The sequence below is a fragment of the Saccopteryx bilineata genome, chromosome 9 (assembly GCF_036850765.1).
Source record: "Saccopteryx bilineata isolate mSacBil1 chromosome 9, mSacBil1_pri_phased_curated, whole genome shotgun sequence".
Lineage (NCBI taxonomy): Eukaryota > Metazoa > Chordata > Mammalia > Chiroptera > Emballonuridae > Saccopteryx > Saccopteryx bilineata.
The window spans coordinates 84,089,963-84,109,300 of record NC_089498.1 but is presented as its reverse complement, the minus strand read 5'-3'; the positions used below and the strand labels follow the sequence as shown (position 1 = coordinate 84,109,300).

General features: G+C 36.0%; 1 non-coding gene across 1 annotated transcript; it reads right to left on the bottom strand.

Annotated features, from left to right (window-relative positions):
* Window positions 1-17,317: 17,317 nt before the first annotated feature.
* LOC136313813 (small nucleolar RNA SNORA29) lies at window positions 17,318-17,461 on the bottom strand. The gene has a single exon (XR_010727241.1). It is a non-coding gene; the product is annotated as a small nucleolar RNA SNORA29 (small nucleolar RNA).
* Between the last annotated feature and the right edge of the window lie 1,877 nt (window positions 17,462-19,338).

The following is a 19,338-nucleotide window of genomic DNA, read 5'->3' as shown; positions in this document are numbered from 1 at the left end:
CTCCATAATTTATACCACAGTTCACTTCTGGTGTTGTACATTCTATGGGTTTTGACAAGTGCATAATACAGGGTTCCATAATTGCAGTATCATACAGAACAGTCTTACTGCCCTAAAAATCTTCTGTGTATTGCATATTTATCCCTCCCTTCCCCCCACAAACCCCAACAACCAAGATATCTTTACAGTCTCCAAAGTTCTGCATTTTCCAGAATGTCACATAGTTGGAATCATATAAATTAGTTCTTTCAGGAATATGTGTTTAATTTTCCACCATGTCTTTTCATGGCTTGTTAACCCTTTTGTGCTGAATAATTTTCCATTGTCTGGATGGACAACAGTTTATTTAATCATTCACCATCGGAAAGACATCTTAGTTGCTTCAAAGTTATTGCCATTGTGAATAAAGCTTCTATTAACATCTATGTGCAAGTTATTGAATGAACATATTTTCAGTTCACTTGGGTGAATATCAAAGAGCATGATTGCTGGATTGTATAGTAAGGGTATGTTTTAGTTTTTTAGAAACTGCCAAACTCTCTTCCAAAATAGCTGTATCATTTTACATTTACATAATGAATGAGAGTTCCTGTTACTCCACATTTTTATCACCATTTAGTATTATCAGAATTCTGGACCATGTCCTTTTTAATAGTTGTGTAGAGATATTGCATTGTTGTTTTAATTTCCATTTTTCTCGTGAAATACAATATGGAACAGCTTTTTATATGTTTGTTTATTATCTGTACATTTTTTAGGTGAGAAATCTTTTAAGCCCTTTGGAGCAATTATTTGTATTCTTATTGTTGAGGATTACAAGTTCTTTGTGTATTTTGAATATTAGTTTTTGAGCAGATGTGTTTTGTAAATATTTTCTTCCAGGCTCTGGCTTGTCTTCTCATTCTCTTGTCATTGTCTTTTATGGAAGTTTTTAATTTTAATGAATTTCAACTTATTCGTTATCTCTTTATTGATTATACCTTTAGTATTATATCTAAAATGTCATTACAAGGTCGTTTAGTTTTTCTCCTGGTATCTCCTAGAAATTTTATAAATGTGCACTTTTTATTTATGTCAAAGGAGTCATTTTCAGTTAATTTTTGTAAACAGTATAAAGACTGTTTAGAATCATTTATTTTTTTGCATGTGGATGTTCACTTCACTTGTTCTAATCTCATGTATTGAATAGACTATCTTTGCTTAATTGTATTACGTTTGCTTCTTTGTCAAAAATTAATTGACTATATATGAAGATTTTTTTATGATTCTCTATTTTGTTCTAGATCTATTTGTTCTTTAGAAATAACACTAGTCTTGATTACTGTAGTTTAGAGCAAGTTTTAAATTGGCTAATGTTAGTTCTTCAGCTTTGTTCTTTTTTTTTTAAGTGAAAGGAGGAGAGATAGAGGATAGCCTGCCACATGCACCTCAAGTAGGAACCAACCAGCAACCCCTGTCTGGGACCAATGCCATCCTCAGTGTCCAAGCTGACGTTTGAACCAATCAAGCCACTGGCTGCAAAAGGGGAAGAGAGAGAAAAGGGGGAGAAGGAGAGGAAGAGAAGCATATGATCACTTCTTATGTGTGCCCTGACCAGAGATCAAACCCGGAACTTCTGCACACTGAGCTGACACTCTATCCACTAGGCTGGTCAGCCAGAGCTCCAGCTTTGTTCTTTATATTCAATATTGTATTGGCAATTCTGTATCTTTTGCCTCTCCATATAAACTTTAGAATCATTTTATTGATATCCAGAAATAACTTGCTAAGATTTTCTAAGATTGCATTGAATCTATACATTAATTTGAAAGAAACTAACATCTTGGCAGAGTTGAGTCTGCCTATCCATGAACATAGAATATTTTATATTTTTTAATTCTTCTTTGATTTTATTCATCAGTATCTTATAGTTTTCTAATGTAAATTTTGTACATTTTGTTAGATTTATATATAAGTATTTATATCTTTTTTATGTTAATGTAAATGGTAATGTGTTTTTAATTTTAAATTCCACTTGTCATTCTAGAATATACAAAATTAATTGCTTTTATATACTAAAAAAATACCTTATACCCAGAAATCTTGTTATGATTTCCTATTAATGTCAGGAGAGTTTTTTTGAGCATTTTATATGAATTCATTTCCTCTCTTTTTAAGAATATCTATCATACTTCCTTTTTTAAATTTATTAATTTATTAAGTTGACATGGTCCACCAAACTATACAGGTTTCAAATGTTCACCATCTACATATTGCATCATGCCCCCTACTATTATACTTCTTTTAAAATCTTTTTATTCATTGCCCTAGAGTTTGCAATATACATTTATTTTTAAACCAAGTCATATAACACCATGTCACTTCACAAATAATGTCAATATTGTAATAAAATATGCCTAGATTCTTTCTCCCATCCCTGTGCCTTTATGTCATTTATATAAATTATATATAAACTTATATAAGTACATTTATACATAAAATATATACATGAGCATATATAGTCAAATACATTGTTGCTTTTTAAAAATTGTTATCTGTTAGATCAATTAAGAAAAAAAAAAGTTCTTATTTTACCTAAACTTATTCCTTCTTGAATGGTTTTTATTTCTTATGCATTTCAATATATTTCTGTACATGAGTTTTTTGAGGAGTAGAGAAAATAATTTTATTAAAACACAAAATATTTTTTTGCTTTATAATCTTATTAAAAGCATACCAATAGTACCAAAAAATGTTGTTTTTAACAAAAAAAAAAGATTTTAAGTTTTAATTTTTATAAATATCACATTGATGAAAAAGCTTGTAAAAATTTATTTAAACTATCCAACTTAAAAATACATAAATTTCTCTTCGTCTGATAAGGGGTTAATAACCAAAATTTATAAAGTACTTGTAAATCTCAACACCAGAAAGACAAACAATCCAATCAAAAAATGGACTAAAGAAATGAATAGACACTTCTCCAAAGAAGATATACAGATGGCCAATAGGCATATGAAAAAATGCTCAACATCACTAATCATTAGAGAAATTCAAATTAAAACCACAATGAGATATCACCTCACACCAGTCAGAATGGCGCTCATCAACAAAACAACACAGAATAAGTGCTGGCGAGGATGTGAAGAAAAGGGAACCCTCCTGCACTGCTGGTGGGAATGCAGACTGGTGCAGCCTCTGTGGAAAACAGTATGAAGATTCCTCAAAAAACTGAAAATCGAACTGCCTTTTGACCCAGCCATCCCACTTTTAGGAATATACCCCAAGGACACCATAGAACGGTTCCAGAAGGAGAAATGCACCCCCATGTTTATAGCTGCATTGTTCACAATAGCAAAGATCTGGAAACAGCCCAAGTGTCCGTCAGAGGACGAGTGGATTAAAAAGCTTTGGTATATATATATACTATGCAATACTACTCAGCCATAAGAAATGATGACATCGGATCATTTACAATAACATGGATGGACCTTGATAACATTATCCGGAGTGAAATAAGTAAATCAGAAAAAACTAAGAACTATATGAACCCATGCATAGATGGAACATAAAAATGAGACTCAGAGACATGGACAAGAATGTGATGGCAACAGGGAGTGGGGTGGAGGGGTGGGGAGGGGGAGAGGAAGGAGAGGGATGGAGTTGGGGGAGGGTAGGGGCACAAAGAAAACCAGATAGAAGGTGATGGAGGATGATTTGACTTTGAGTGAGGGGTATGCAGCATAATCAAGGGTCAAAATAATCTGGAGATGTTTTCTTGGAACATATGTACCCTGATTTATCAATGTCACTGCATTAAAATTAATAAAAATATAAAAAAATACATAAAATTTTAAAAAAAATTATTAATTTTAATTTATTGTGTTAACATGGATTCAAGTGTCCCACCAAATATAATACATTCACCCCTCACCCCTGTGTCTACCATTACACCTTCTCCTAACTCCCTCCCCACTTCTCTCTGGGATTTGCTGTCCTGTTATCTGTATCTATGTGTTATGTATATATAATTTCACTAATGTCTTCACTTTCTGATCTCAATCTCTCATCTCCTTCCCTCTGACAGCTGTTTCTCTGGTCCCTGTGACCCTGCCTCTGCCTCTATTCTATTCCTCAGTTTACTTTGTTCATTAGATTTCATATATAAGTGAGATCATATGATATTTATTGGTATCTGCCTGGCTTACTTCACTTAGTATAATAATCTTCAAGTCCATCCTTGCCATCACAAAAGGTAAGATTTCCCTCTTTTTCACGGCCATGTAGTATTCCATTCCATTGTATATGTATCACAATGTTTTAATCCATTTGTCCACTGGCAGACACTTGGGCTGTTTCCAGATCTTGAATACTGTAAACAATGCTGCAATAAACATGGGAATGCATATCTTTTTTTAATCAGTGATTTGGTATTCTTAAGATATATTCCTAAAAGTGGGATAACTGGGTCAAAAGGCAGTTCCATTTTTAATTTTTTGAGAAAATGTCATACTGTTTTCCATGGTGGCTGCACAAGCCTGCATTTCCACCAGCAGTGCAGGAGGGTTATGTTTTCTCCACACCCTCCCCAGCACTTATTGTGTGTTGATTTGTTAATGAGTGCCATTCTGATAGGTGTAAGGTGGTATCTCATTGTGGTTTTAATTTGCATTTCTCTGATGGTTACTGACATTGAACATGGTATGTTCTCTTTTGAAACATAGTTCTTTTTCCCATTTTTTAATTGGATTCTTTACCTTTCTGATATTGAGTTTTAGGAGATCTTTAAAATTTTTGGTTATTAACCCCTTATCAGATGTATTGGCAAATATGTTCTCCCATTGTGTGTGTTGTCTTTTTATTTTGTTAATGGTGTCTTTTGCTGTATAAAAGCTTTGCAGTTTGAGGTAGTCCCACTTGTTTATTTCATCCTTTATTTTATTTTCCCATGGAGATAAATCAGCAAAAATATTGCTATGAGAAATATCAGAGAGTTTACTGCCCGTGTTTTCTTCAAAGATGTTTATAATTTTGCAACTTACTTTAAAGTCTTTTATACATTTTGTGTATGTTTTTATGAATGGTATAAGTTGGTGCTCTCATTTTATTTTTTTTTGCATGGAGCTGTCCAATTTTCCCAACATCATTTAAAAAAAAGACTGTCTTTACTCTAGTGTATGTTCTTATCTTCTTTGTCAAATATCAATTGATCATAAATGCGTGGGTTTATTTCTGGATTCTCTGTTGTGTTCCATTGATCTGTATACCTGTTCTTATGAGCATACCAAGCTGTTTTGATTACAATGGCCTTGTAGTATAACAATATCAGGGAGTGTGATACCTCCCACTTTATTCTTCATTTTCAAGATTGCTGAAGCTATTTGTGTTCTTTTTTGGTTCCATATAAATTTTTGGAATATTTTTTCTACATCTTTGAAGTATGCCATAGGTATTTTAATAGGAATTGCATTAAATTTATAGATTGCTTTGAGTAATATAGATATTTTAATGATGTTTCTTCTTACTATCCATGAACACAGGATATGCTTCCACTTGTTTGTATCTTCCTTGGTTTCTTTTTTCAATGTCTTATAATTTTCTGAGTACAAGGTTTTACTTCCTTGGTTAAATTTATTTCTAGATACTTTATTTTTTTTGTTGTTGCAATAGTGAAGGTGATTGTTTTCTTAATTTCTCTTTCAGATGGTTTATTGTTGTGTATAAAAATGCCACTGATTTCTGAATATTAACTTTATACCCTGCCACCTTGCTGAATTCATTTATCAGGTCTACTAGTTTTTTGACTGAGACTTATAGGGTTTTCTATGTACAGTATCATGTCATCAGCAAATAATATAGTTTTCCAGTTTGGATGCCTTTTATTTTTTCTTCTTGTCTGATTGCTGTGGCTAGGACTTCCAGAACTATGTTGAATAAGAGTAGTGAAAGGGGCATCCCTGCCTTGTTCCAGATCTTAAAAGGATTACTCTTAATTTTTGTCCATTGAGTATAATGTTGGCTGTCGGTATGTTATAAATGGCCTTTATCATGTTGAGGTATGTTCTCTGTATTCCCACTTTGCTGAGAGTTTTGATCAAAAATGGGTGCTGGATTTATCAAATATTTTTTCTGCATCTATTGATATAATCATTTGACTTTTATTCCTTTTGTTTATGTGATCAATCACATTTAGTGATTTTGAATGTTATACCAGCCTTGCCACCCCACAATGAATCCCACTTGATCATGTTGTATCATTTTTTAATGTGTTGCTGGATTTGGTCTTCTAATATTATGTAGAGAATTTTAGCATCTATATTTGTCAAGAATACTGACATATAATTTTCTTTCCTTATAGTCTCTTTAGCTGGTTTTGCAATGAGGATAATGCTTGCCTCATAAAGAGCTTGGAAGTCTTCCCTCCTCTTGAATTTTTTGAAATAGTTTGAGAAGGATAGGTGTTAGTTATTCTTTGAAAGTTTGGTAAAATTCTCCTGTGAAGCCATCTGGTCCAGAACTTTTGTTTGCTGAGAGTTATTTGTTTGTTTTGACAGAGACAGAGAGAGTCAGAGAAAGGGACAGATAGGGAAAGACAGACGGGAAGAGAGATAAGAAGCATCAATTTTTTATTGTGGTTCCTTAGTCTCTTTAGGTGTTTATTAATTGCTTTTTCATATGTGCCTTGACCAGGGAGCTGCAGCAGAATGAGTGACGCCTTAGCCAGTGAACTTGGGCTCAAGCCAGTGACAATGGGATCATGTCTATGATCTCACGATTAAGCCAGAGACCTTGCACTCAAGATTGTAAGCCTGCACTCAAGCCAGATGAGCTCATGCTAAAGCTGGCGACCTTAGGGTTTCAAACCTGAGTCCTCCGCATCCCAGTCTTACATGCTATCCACTGCTCCACTGCCTAGTCAGGCTGCTGGAAGTTTTTTGATAACTGTTTCAATTAAATTTGTTGTAATAAGTCTGTTTAGGTTTTCTGATTCTTTTAGATGAGTTTTGAAAGATTGTGTGTTTCTAGGAATTTATACATTTTACCTATGTTGTCCAATTTTTTAGCATATAAATTTTCATAGTATTCTCTTACAATTCTTTGTATTTCTGCAGTGTCAGTTGTTACTTCTCCACTTTCATTTTTTACTTTTATTTATGAGTCTTGTCTCTTTTTTTCTTTATGAGTCTGGTTAAAGGTTGCCAATTTTGTTTACCTTTTCAAAGAACCAGCTCTTGGTTTCATTGATTTTTTGTATGTTTTTTAGCCTCTATGTCATTTATTTCCATTCTGATTTTTATTATTTCCTTTCTTCTTCTTTCTTTGAAATATATTTGTTGTTCTTTTTTTTTAGTTATTTTAGATACAGTTAAGTTGTTTATTTGAGCTTTTTTGCTTCTTAAAGTGTGCTTGTACTGCTATGAACTTCCCTCTCAAGACTGCTTTTGCTGTGTCCCATAAATTTTGAGTTCTTGTATGTTTATTTTTATTTGTTTCAAGGAAGTTTTTGATTTCTTCCTTGATCTCATTGTTAACCTATTTGTTATTTAATAATATGCTATTTAACCTCCAAGTGCTTGAATGTTTTTCAGTTTTTCTATTGTAGTTGATTTCTAGTTTCATGCCATTGTGATCAGAGAAGATGCTTGATATGATTTCAGTCTTCTTAAATTTATTGAGACTCATTTTTTGTCCTAACATGTGGTCTATTCTAAGTAATATACAATGAGCACTTGAAAAGAATGTATATTATGCTGCTTTGGAGTGAAATGTTCTGAAGATATCAATTAAATCCAATTGACATAGTGTGTCATTTAAGGTCACTGCTTTTTTGTTAATTTTCTGTCTGGAGTATCTATCCATTGATGTTAGTCAAGTATTAAACTCCCTTATTATTTTAGTATTGTTGTTGATCTCACCCATAATGTCCATCAAAATCTACTTTATATATTTAGGTGTTCCTAAATTAGGTGCATAAATATTTACAATGGGTATGTACTCCTATTGGATTGCTCCCTTCATTATTATGTAGTGACCTTCTTTATCCCTTAGTCTTTGTTTTAAGGTTTATTTTATCAAGATATAATTATTGCTACCCCAGCTTCTTTTAAATCCCAACTGCATAAAATACTTTTTTAAATCCCTTCACTTTCAGTCTGTGTGTATCTTTTGTTCTGAAGTGGGTAGACAGCATGTGTATGGGTCCTGTTTTTTATATCCATGCAGTTACTTTATGTCTTTTGATTGGGGCACTTAATCCATTTACATTTAAGGTTATTATTGATATGTACTTATTTATTACCATTTTATTCTTTAAATCTATAATTCTCTTTTTCATGATTTCTTTTTATTTCCTTTGCATTTTTTTATAGGAGGCCCCTTAACATTTTTTTGCAGTGCTGGTTTTGTTGTAATAAATTCCTTAATTTTTTTTTGTTTGTTTGTTTTGTCTGGCAAGCTTTTTATTACTTCTTCAATTTTAAACAGTAAAATGCTGGATAAAGTAGTCTTAATTTTAAGCTCTTGTTTTGTATCACTTTGAATATTTCTTGCCAATCCCTTCTGGCCTTAAGTATTTCTGTTGAGAAGTCGGATGCCATCTTTTCGGGGGCTCCTCTGTAGGTGATTAATTGCTTTTCTCTTGCAGCTTTTAGTATTTTCTTTTGTTTTGTTTCTTAACTTTGGCACTTTAATTATGATGTGTTTTAGTGCAGACCTCCTTGGGTTCCTCATTAATGGGACTCTCTTTGCTTCTTGAACTTGTGTAACTTTTTCCTTTATCAACTTAGGGAAATTTTCAACTGATTTCTTCAAACAGGTTCTTTTTCCTTTGTTCGTTTTCTTCTCCTTCAGGAACCTCTATGATGGGGAAGTTGTTTCTCTGCATGTTGTCACAGAGCTCTCTTAGAGTTTCCTCAGTCTTTTTGCTGCTCTATTTCTGTGCTAATATTTATCTTGTCTTCTAAATTGTTGATTCAATCCTCTGCTTCATCCTGACTGCTGTTGATTACTTCTAGTGCTTTCTTCATTTCTGATATTGTATTTGTCCTTTCTGACTGCTTCCTTTTCATGATTTCAATGTCATTTTTTATGCTTATTATTTCTTTACTTAGGTGCTCATTATGTCCATCCATTGTTTTTCTAGGATCCTTGAACATCCTAAAAATTATTATTTTAAACTTTGCATCTGGCAGTTTGGTTACTTCCTTCTCATTCAGTTCTTTTTCTGGGTATTTCTCTTGTTGATTTATTTGGGTCACATTTCTTTGCCCATTTTTTCTGTGTATTAGCTAGTGCTATCTGACTTTGAAATTTTTGTGAGTCTTTATGAGGAAGATGGGCTTGGTGGTGCTCACCTCCAGGCCACCTGTTTTCTTTGTTTTAGGAATGCTTCTTGAGGGTACTATTTTCCCTCCTGTTATATGTGAGTATTGAATGCAGTTAGCCTTTTGGTGAGTATGGTTTTCCCTTCTGTCTGGCTGGCTCTAAGGGTCAACCTTGATTATGTGTATTACACACTATGCAATTTCTGTGTTGTTGGGCATGTTTATTCTCCACAGTGTCTGGTTCCTGTTAGATTCCTTTTTTGGACATGTTGCTTGTGTAGCTAGTTGAGTCTAGGATTGTTGCTGTCTACCACCCACTACTAGTTGTGTTGCTTTTAGATCTTTTTGGGTTAGTGTCAGCTGTTGTTTGTAACCCTCTGAGGGCTACCTGTCTTCAGCTACTGATTTTTATGCTGTTTGTGTCTGCATTTTCTGTGCCTGCATCATGTGGAATGGTTCAACCTGTGTATAAGGATCAGCTTCCTCCTACTTAGAGATGACAGCAGCTCCATCAAAGCCCCAAGCTTTGTAAGATTTGCCTCCACTTTACAGCTTCTCCATCTGCTCTTACAGCTGATTGGTCTTTCCACAAAGTCTTTTGTAGAAAGACTACAATGTGGGCTCAGACTGGCCTCATCTAACCAACCCCTCTACAAATTGCAAACTTGGTGGGTTATGGTAGCTGAGGTTGGGAATACAATGTTAGTGGGACCCTCTAAGTCAGGGGTTTTTGGTCAGACACTCAGTAAGGGAAATGTGGTTCATACTCCAAAGCTTAATCCCTCAGCCACTGCTGGATACTCAAATTTTATTTCTTCCCAACAAGGTAAGCAACAGGTTCAGATCAAGTGGGGCTGAAAGTCCCCTATGCAGAAATTTTTACAGTTGGTGTGACCCTGTTCTCAGGCAGAAAACTGAGAGAGTCCTCTTTTGGGGCTGACTGTGCCCCCCCCCCAAAAGTGGCTAAGTCCCTCAACAAGATCAAACAATAAACTCACAGTAACCCACACTTTAAATGTTCATGCTCCATGCTTCTCTTTTCCCCTTGTGAAATCTAGCCCAGCAGGGCAGGATATCCAGCACCCAGGCCTGCTGACTGTGAAGCTCCATCCTATCCAATGCACATGAACTGCTGTGCCAGTGCTGATCACAGAGACCAAAACTTGCCTCAACTTGGACAGGTGTGAGGAACTTTTCCTTAGGATTCCACTCCATCAAGGGTTGTTAGGACCTGAACCAATGCTTTCTGCAGCTGGCCACTGGATGTGTCAGCCCTGGGCCTCCCTGGCAGCAATCTGACACAGACCAGGAGGAGACACTGCCCATGACTGGCTTTCTGCAACCTTCTTGAAGCTACAAGCAATCTAGGCTTTGTGGTTGCCTCTATTTGGCCCAGGTACTCATGGAAATACCAAGCTGCACACATAGGCTGACTTTTACCCACATTGGGCCTGAGGGAATGTCCACTTAAAAGGCCAAGGTTTTCTGAGTCCCACCTCCTGCAGCCTTTGTCAGCTGGCTGCTGTTGGGCTCTGCCACTGAAAAAACACCTATGGTAGAATCTAGAGCCTGGGGCAATTTAGAGATTAGAAAGGGTAAAAGGTGTGGCTCCACCCTTCAGCCCCAGGTGTCAGTCTGTCCAGGATGTTTTTACAGACCTCAGAAGGGTGTGGCCCCGAGTCTGGGTAATGTGGTCCCAGGAGTCTGGTGGGTGTGGCCTTTGAGACCCAGAGATGTGGTCTGCTTGCAGTCCAGACAGTTTCTACTGAGTCTCCCTTAAGGCTGAATTACCAGTCTTAGACTCAAGAGCATGTGGGAAAAAGCTCCGGCCTCAACCCCAGAAAACTGAGTCACTGACTCATCCCCTGCTTCCTGGATTCTCAGAATGATCTGTTGCCATGACTGGAACAGGAGAAACTCCAGATGGTGGAACAGTTGCTTCTCCCCAGGCTGATGCCACTCAGAGTGGATTGCTCTACCCAAGAAATATGGTAATTGCAGTATTGGAGAATGACTCAGCACAAGGGTTCTGGTGGCCGTTTCCCATAGTGTCTCTACCTGGGCCTCCAACTTTATACTCTCCTCATGCAAGTCCAGTCCTCTCAGTTCCCCTTCCACCAGAGCCCTGGGTAAGTGGCTGTGAACAAGATTTTCTGTGCAGGCCCTTTAAGATGGAGCCTGCATCTCCAAAATCTTCGTCTCTTTCTTGCAGACAGAAACCTGTCTCTTTTCACCTACAAATGCTGTGTGAGTGCCTCTTATAGGCTCTGGGACTCTAGATTGGGGCTCTAGGCCTGGGGTTGAACACTGACACCTCTCAGGATAACCCTTCCCACAGGGAGAGTTCCTCCAGACCCTCAGCTGCTGCTCGCTCCTGGGAGCAGGGAAGTCCTCTTTGCATCTACACCCTTCTTACCAGCCTTGGTGTGGCTTCTTCTGGGGTCCTTGGTTATAGACTCCTCTTTGTTTACTTCAAAGTTGGTTTTCAAAGATGATTGTTCTTAAATTAAGTTGTAATTCAATTTGATCTTGGGAGGTGGCCATTGGAATGTCTGCCTACTTCATTGCCATCTTTGATAATATCATTCTGCTGGAAATCTAACACAATAGAGGGAACTCAAAAGTTACAATTTTATCTTTTGTAATAGTAACTTCTAGTTATAATCAATGCAAGTAAAAGCTTTGTTTCAGAAACTGGAATATGTGACTTTATGAGAGGTACAAGCAATCCATCCTTTGTGCCTGAAAGGTTTTCAAGCAAAGATTTTATGCTCCAGGGATGAAATGCCCACTGACCATGAGGCAGATAGAGAATTACTAGCAATAGTAAAAAAATTTCCAGAATGCACAAGCCACCATGGCGCAATAAAGGTGAAGGCCAGCGGCGGCGGTGTTCGTTCGCCAATCGCTGGCGGAGGTGGGATCCCAAGGCCTCTCTAGTCCGCCGAGGGCACACCACCAGCCCGTCTCGCCCACTGCGCCGGGGAGGTGGAGCACGAGTGCATGTGTTAGGACCCGAAAGATGGTGAACTTTGCCTGGGCAGGGCAAAGCCAGAGGAAACTCTGGTGGAGGTCCCTAGCGGTTCTAACGTGCAAATCGGTCATCCGACCTGGGCATAGGGGTGAAAGACTAATCGAACCATCTAGTAGCTGGTTCCCTTCAAAGTTTCCCTCAGGAGAGCTGGTACTCTCGAAGGACATGAAACCTTTAAGAGGTAAACGGGTGGGGTCCATGCAGTCTGCCCAGAGGATTCAACCCGGCGGTGGGTCCGACCATGCCAGCAGTCTCCCGGTGGATGTCCCCCGGCCTCCCACTGCTGCCCTTCCTTCTCCCTGCACAAACTCTGCACAAACTGGCTTCTCACTCAACACTTCGCCATCTTGGCTGCTTCTCCTGGCCTCTTCCACATGGCCTTTCTCTGCTTTCCTCTCTGCTCTCTCCTCTAATGATAATCTCAGGAACCAAGATAGCAAGCTCCTATTCTGCCCCCATTTTATAGAGCAGAAAGCAAAACCTTTAATCCAATATACAAAATAGGGAAGTGTCTAATATCATACAAAGTCACTTCTCTGAGGCATGATGGGATTGCACCACCCCACATCAAAAAGGTAGGAAAGGCTTAATCCTAAAACCAAGCCCCAGGCTACAAGGATCCTGCCTGCCCACAGCCCGCCCCCAACACACATTAATATCACCTGGGCAATGGGCCGCCACATGGGCAGCGCCATCTTTAAAGTGAGCATAATATATTTTATCTACCCAACACAACTATTATCTAAATAACTTTCTCTTGATTTCTGAACTCCTTACCTATCCTTTCCTTCCCCTTATAAAAGGTTGACTTGAGAGGAAATGTTAAGACAGTTTTAGAGTATAAACTTGCTGTCTTCTCAGATCACAGGGACTCTGAATAAAGCATCCATAAGTAATTAATCCCTGTCTCTGCATATTGACTTGAGTGATAGGCAGCATAAATGCCACATTCCAGTTTCAGATGCATATTTATATGTATGTGTGTGTGTGTGTGTGTATATATATATATATATACAAACTTATACAATATTATAAATTATATTTTATACATGTATCATTTCTTTCATGTCTAAACTTTACCCATTAAAGTGGCACCATTAGAACTTCTGGTAAAAATACAACTGGGTGAATCAGAATGTGTTCTTCTCTCCCTAGAAACCATTCTATTAATGTAAGAACACCAAAACCTGTAGAGAGTTTTTACAAAAATTTGTTTGTACCAAACTGCAGATACTTCTAGAGGAAATATCTCAACAGAAATGAGATAAATGCTTCTAAGAAATGACAATTTTCAGCTTCTTTTTTGCACTTGGAATTAAAGAAGGAATGTAAAAAAACGATCATATGAAAGTGACAGAAAGCAAGGTAGAGATCAGATTACAATATAGTTAACAAGATTAACAAACACTTGAGGGTAGTCACCCTTTAGAAGGAGGGGTCTGAAGAGAGGCATTTCAATACTGTTAACTACAGCACAGAAACAACAAACAGGCCTTGCTTAATGCGAAGATAAAACTTTTTACTAAAGAAGTTATACCCATTGTGAGTTTCCTGGTTAGGAATTTATGATCAGATCACCCTGTGAAGTTATTTTTCTACGAACCCCGTTTTGTTCACAATCCAAAAGCACAAAGTAAATGGAAACCATAAAAACACCATTTTAGTGAAACCGAGAGACAGATACACAAAGTTCCAAATATACACAGGGCCTGCCAAAAGCAAGTAGATAAGAAAAATCTGAGCAAAGTAAGGACCAATATTTATGTACTTCTGCTGTGGTGGGCAAGAGTAGTTCTTTTGGGCAACATTGGTATGAGGAGTGTTGTAATCTGATTGGTTCCCAAAGTCCTGTACCTATGTAGTTTAATTTTAAAAAGCAGAGAAAAGAGAGGAAAAAGAGTATTTCATGTTTAGGTACAAACATCAGCTTTTCTAGAACATTCATGTAGCCATTATGCTTCCCTCTTCCCACCATTTCTATAAATGCCAAGTCCAGGAAGTTCAAATTCTTCCCTGATCTATAGTAAAATAAGAATTGGCACAACATTAATGCAAACAACATATAAAGTGAAGATTTTTTAGAGGTTATTCATAGTAGATTTTTCATTAGAAAAAATGTGTAGAGAAAATATGATTCTGTACAAACAATATTACAAAGAATATATAAAATTTGGCAACATCATTGCCTTTAAGAAGAAAATGAAAAATCAAGGTCTCAGGGAAGAGATGGTGGGAAAACTAGAGATGAAACATGGACTGGCAGAGCTTAAGAGAAAGTAGAAATAAAACCATCTCAGAAATGAGGGTAAAATAATTACAAGAAATAGAAGAGAAAATGCACATTGTGGAAAATAAATTATGAAACATATAAGATAGAAATTTTTAAAAAAATATATGCAAAATATGAAAAGGAATTGCTAAGTATGAGGGACTAATGATGGATAAAGAGAACAAATATGGAAGAACCAGTACACGGAAGAATCTTCTTTCCCAAGAAAACCAAAATAATAGAAAAGAACTAAAATTCAAAGATCTACTAAAAGAAGGCTTAGGCCCAGGCCACATAGTTCAATTGGTAGGATTGTCTCCAATGTGTCAAGGTTACAGGTTCAATCCCCAGTCAGGGGACATATAAGAAAGAGTATAAGAATCATTGTATGTCCTGAACAGGCAGTGATGCAGTGGGTAGAGTGTTGGACTGGAACATGGAGGACCCAGGTTCCAAATCCCAAGGTCACCAGCTTGAGTGCAGGCTCATCTGGTTTGCGCATGGCTCATCAGCTTGAACCCAAGATCAATGGCTTGAGCAAGAGATCACTTGATCTTCTGTAGTCCTCCAATCAAGGCACATAGGAGAAAGCAATCAATGAACAACTAAGGTGCCGCAACAAAGAATTGATGCTTCTCATCTCTCTCCCTTCCTGCCTGTTTGTCCCTATCTGTTCCTCTCTCTGTCTCTCTCTGTCTCTGCCATACACACACACAACCATCATATGAATGAATTAATTAAATACGTGGAATAAAAAATCCATGTTTCTCTTTCTCTCTCTCTCCATCCCCTTTCCTCTCTCTCAAATCAATAAATAAAAAAGAAAGCTTATAACTTTGAACTTAAAAGTCTTCCATCAGTGCTAGGCAGATTGATTCAGAAAAAATATATTCTTGACATATCTTAACAAATATACAGACTTTAATAAGTAAAGAAATAGTAATTTAGGCAGTTAATATAAAATATAATGCCAACCTCAAAGTTTGGGTTGTTTTTGTTGTTGTTTTTTAATTAAATGCTAAGCGATAGGGAACATCTTCAGGATCCTCATGAAAATAAAGTTGACCTAAGTATTTTATAGACAGCCAAACTCTTCCAAATATAAAGGCTACACATTTATTTGAACACACAAGAACTTGGAAAGTGTCTTACTCTGATCCCAATTTGAAGGAACTACTAGACCAGCAATTTTCAACCAGTGTGCCATAGCAGTTACACTAGTGTGTCGCAAGAATTCTTTTTAATTTATTAGTTTTATTTAACAATTAAATTTCACATGGTGATATTGGTCAACTAGAGTATACAGATCTAGGGAAAACATCTCCACATGATTTGGACAGTCGATTATGTTGTATACCCATCACCCCAAGTCAAATCATCCTCTATCACCTTATATTTGTTTCTCTTTATGTCCTTCTCCCTCCCCCACCCTCCTTCATCTCTTCCTTTCCCCTCCCCCTGGTAACCACTGCGCTCATATCTATGTCCATGAGTCTCAATTTTGTGTCCCACCTATGTATGGAATCATATAGTACTTAGCTTTTTCTGATTTATTTATTTCACTCAGTATAATGTTATCAAGGTTAATCCATATCATCATTTCTTATGGCTGAGTAATATTGCATTGTATATATGTACCACATCTTCTTTATCCAATCCCCTATTGAAGGACATTTTGGTTGTTTCCATGTCTTGGGCACTGTGAACAAGGCTGCAAAAAACAAGGGAATTCATGTATCTTTACATACCCATGTTTTCAAGTTTTGGGGGTATACACCCACTAGAGAAATTGCTGGGTCATATGGTAGTTTTATTCTTAATTTTCTTGGGGAACAGTCATACTTTCTTCCATAATGGTTTTAATAATTTACATTCCCACCAACAGTGAATGAGGGTTTCTTTTTCTACAGTCTTTCCAACACTTATTATTACCTGTCTTGTTGATATTAGCTAATCTACAGGCGTAAGGTGATATCTCATTGTAGTTTTGATTTTCATTTCTCTAATAGCTAGTAAAAATGAGCATCTTTTCATGTATCTATTGGCCATTTGTATTTCTTCTTGGGAGAAGTGTCTGTTCACATTCTATTTCCATTGTCTTACTGAATTGTTGGCTTGTTTGTTGCTGAGTTTTCTGAGTTCTTTATATATTTTGGATATCAGCCCCTTATCTGAGCTGTAGTTTGAAAATATCATCTCCCATTTAGTCAGTTGTCTGTTTGTTTTGTTGTCAGTTTCTTTTGCTGTGCAGAAGCTTCTTAGTCTGATGTAGTACCATTTGTTTATCTTTGCCTTTACTTCCCTTGCCTTTGGGGTCAAATTCATAAAATGTTCTTTATGGCCAAGGTCCATTAGTTTAGTACCTATGTTTTCTGCTATTTAATTTATTGTTTCAGATCTTATATTTAGGTCTTTGATTCATTTTGAATTAATTTTTGTGCAAGACAAACTGTAGTCAAGTTTCATTCTTTTGCATGTTGCTTTCCAGTTTTCCCAGCACCATTTATTAAAGAGGCTTTTTCTCCATTATGTGTTTTTGGCTCCTTTATCAAAGATGATTTGACCATATACATGTGGTTTCATTTCTGGCTCTCTATTCTGTTCCATTGGTCAGTGTGTCATTTTTCTGCGAGTACCATGCTGTTTTGATTATTGTGGCTCTGTAGTATAGTTTGAAGTCAGGTATTGTAATACCTCCAGCTTCGTTTTTTTTTTTTTCTGTTTAGCCATTTCATATAGGAGGAGGACACAGAAATATCCCCCCTCTTCAGATCATGGCAGCTTTAATCTATCCCATAAACATAGCCACTAAAAGCTTCATTTTTTTCCTTAGAATTACTCTACTTATTTGAGGTTTTTTATGGTTCCATATAAACCTGATGATTTTTGTTTCATTTCTTTAAAAAAATAACATTGGAATTTTTATGGGAATTGAATTCAATTTGAATATTGGTTTGGTAATATGGCCATTTTAACTATATTTATTCTTCCTATCCATGAACAAGAAATATTTTTTCATTTCATTGTGTCCTTTTCAATTTCCTTTAATAATGCATTGCAGTTTTCAGTATATAGGCCCTTTACATTTTTTGATATGTTTATTCCTAGGTTTTGGTGGGTTTTTTTGCAACTGTAAAAGGAATTATTTTTTTGAGATTTTTTTCTGAAGTTTCATTGTTGGCATATAAAAAAGCAATTGACTTCTGTATATTAATTTTATATCCTGTGGCCTTACTGTATTGGTTTATTGTTTCTAATAGTAGAGTATTTGGGATTTTCTATATACAAGATCATATCTGCAAAAAGTAAAACTTTACTTTTTCTTTCCCAATATGAATGCCTTTTATTTCTTTCTCTTGTCTGATTGCTCTGGCTAAAACTTCTAGCACTATGTTGAATAGGACTGGAAAGAATGGGCTGCCTTGTCTTGTTTCTGATTTTATAGGAAAAGTTTTCAGTTTTTTAGCCTGTACTATGATGTTAGCTGATGATTTGTTTCAAATGGCCTTTATTACATTGAGGCATTTTTCTTTTATACCCATTCTGTTGGTGTTTTAAACATAAAAGAATATTGTATTTTATTGAATGCCTTTTCTGAATCTATTGATAGGATCATATGGTTTCTGTTCTTTGTTTTGTTGATATGGTGTATTATGTTAACTGTTTTATTTATGTTGAACCATCCTTGTGTTTCTGGGATGAATTCCACTTGATCATGATAAATTATTTTTTTAACGTGTTGTTGTATTTGATATGTTAGTGTTTTGTTTGGAATTTTTACATTTGCATTCATTAGAGATATTGGTCTGTAGTTTCCTTTTTTTGTGTTGTCCTTGCCAGGTTTTGGTATGAGGGTTATGTAGACCTCATAATATGTGTTTGGAAGTATTGCTTATTCATCAATTTTTTGGAAGACTTTGAGAAGGATAGAAATCAAATCTTCTTTGAATGTTTGGTAGAATTTACTAGTATAGACATATGGCTCCAGACTTTTATTTTGGGGGAGGTTTATCATAGTGTTTCTCTTTTTTCCCTGCATATAGGTATATTTAATCTTTTTACTTCTTTGTGATTCTGTCTAGAAAGATTGTATTGTTCTAGGACAGTGGTTCACAAACTGTGGCTTGCAAGTCACATGTGGCTCTTTGGCCCCTTGAGTGTGGCTTTTCCACAAAATACCACATGCAGGTGCTACTACGATAAGAAATGTATCTACCTATATAGTTTAAGTTTAAAAAATTTGGCTCTCAAAAAAAATTCAATTGCTGTACTGTTGATATTTAGCTCTGTTGACTAATGAATTTGCCGACCACTGTTCTAGGAGTTTATCCATTTCTTCTAGATTGTTGAATTTGGTGACATATAGTTTTTCATAGTATTTTGCAATAATCCTTTGTATATCTATGATATTTGTGGTGAGTTCTTCTCTTTCATTTTGGATTTTGTTTATATGAGTCTTTACTCTTTTTTTTTTTAGTGATTCTTGCCAGTGGTTTTTCAATTTTGTTGAACTTTTCAAGGAATCAGCTCTTTGTTGTATTAATTTTTTCTATAGTTTTTCTGTTCTCTATTTCATTTATTTCTGCCATAATTTTTATTATTTTCTTTCTTCTGCTGGTCTTGGGTTGCCATTGTTCTTCTTTTTCTAGTTCCTTAAGATGTGATGTTAGGTTATTTACTTGGGCTTTCTCTTATTTTTTTTTAATAAAAGCCTGTAATTATATGAACTTTCC